General features: G+C 37.3%; 1 pseudogene; it reads right to left on the bottom strand.

Annotated features, from left to right (window-relative positions):
- Positions 1 to 347: 347 nt before the first annotated feature.
- LOC124981528 (uncharacterized) lies at positions 348 to 474 on the bottom strand (annotated as a pseudogene).
- Positions 475 to 1,063: the final 589 nt, after the last annotated feature.

Below are 1,063 nucleotides of genomic sequence, written 5' to 3' on the forward strand. Positions count from 1 at the left end.
CCCACTACTTGTCCAGGAGACCACAACTGGGGAAGTATTTGACCCTACAAACAACAATAATAAGCTGCCTCTCAGCTGTGTCTTCAAATTCATCTGCATTAAATTTGGTAAACCCCTACTTCTTTGAAATGTGAATCTTCTGGTGGCCGGGGAAATAGAACTGGGTCCTATTTAGAGACTCAATCATATGCTGCTTGTTTTTCAGCTTGGTGCAGATGGACACAATGGCTTAGCCAAAGTGAATCCTTGCCACTGTGCCTTGGGGCTTCCCAAAGGCAACCTGCATACCTGTCTGGAGCCTAGACTGAGAACAGCAGAAGATCAGACACAGAATGTACAATGGAAAGGACTGTCTCCAAGGTCCCTTCGGGCAATCCATAAAAACTATATGGCTACCAAGGAGTCTACTGTTTGTAGCCATTGCACACTGGACCACCACAAGTTAAAGAACCTAATTGGTTTAATTGACTATAGATAATTGTGACCTTAGGGTTGAGGAGAAACAGTCACAAACATTCCATATAAATAAAAATACATGTATATATTCACATACAGTAGTGGGTTGGGGTTGTGGGTAAGTGGTAGGGTGTTTGCCTAACGTGTGAGACACTGGGTTTGATCCTCAGCACCACATAAAAATAAATAAATAATACAGGTATTGTGTCTATCCACAACTAAAAATTTTTAAAAGATTAAAAAAATATATAATTATGTATTTATATTTATTTTATAAAACATATATACATATATTTTTTTCAAATAATAATGTACCTACTGCATTCTTGTATGATATATGGAATTTTGGTTTAGTACTTTTCCTGTTGGGGACTAAGTATTCTATGCTGATGAAGAATGGACATACTAATTATTCCCGTCGTTGCATAGGTTCATTACCTGAAACTTTACTCCATGCACTTTCCCAAAATATTTTGCCATTATAGTAGCTAACAACTTGGGCAGCATAATAACATGAATTGGAACAATGAATATTTTTCTCTTAATGATTGTGTCATGATTTATTTCAAGATAGAGCAGCAGAAAAGCCAAGAGAAAAGGGGGTGGA

This window comes from Sciurus carolinensis, chromosome 3, assembly GCF_902686445.1.
Source record: "Sciurus carolinensis chromosome 3, mSciCar1.2, whole genome shotgun sequence".
In the NCBI taxonomy this organism is placed as follows: domain Eukaryota; kingdom Metazoa; phylum Chordata; class Mammalia; order Rodentia; family Sciuridae; genus Sciurus; species Sciurus carolinensis.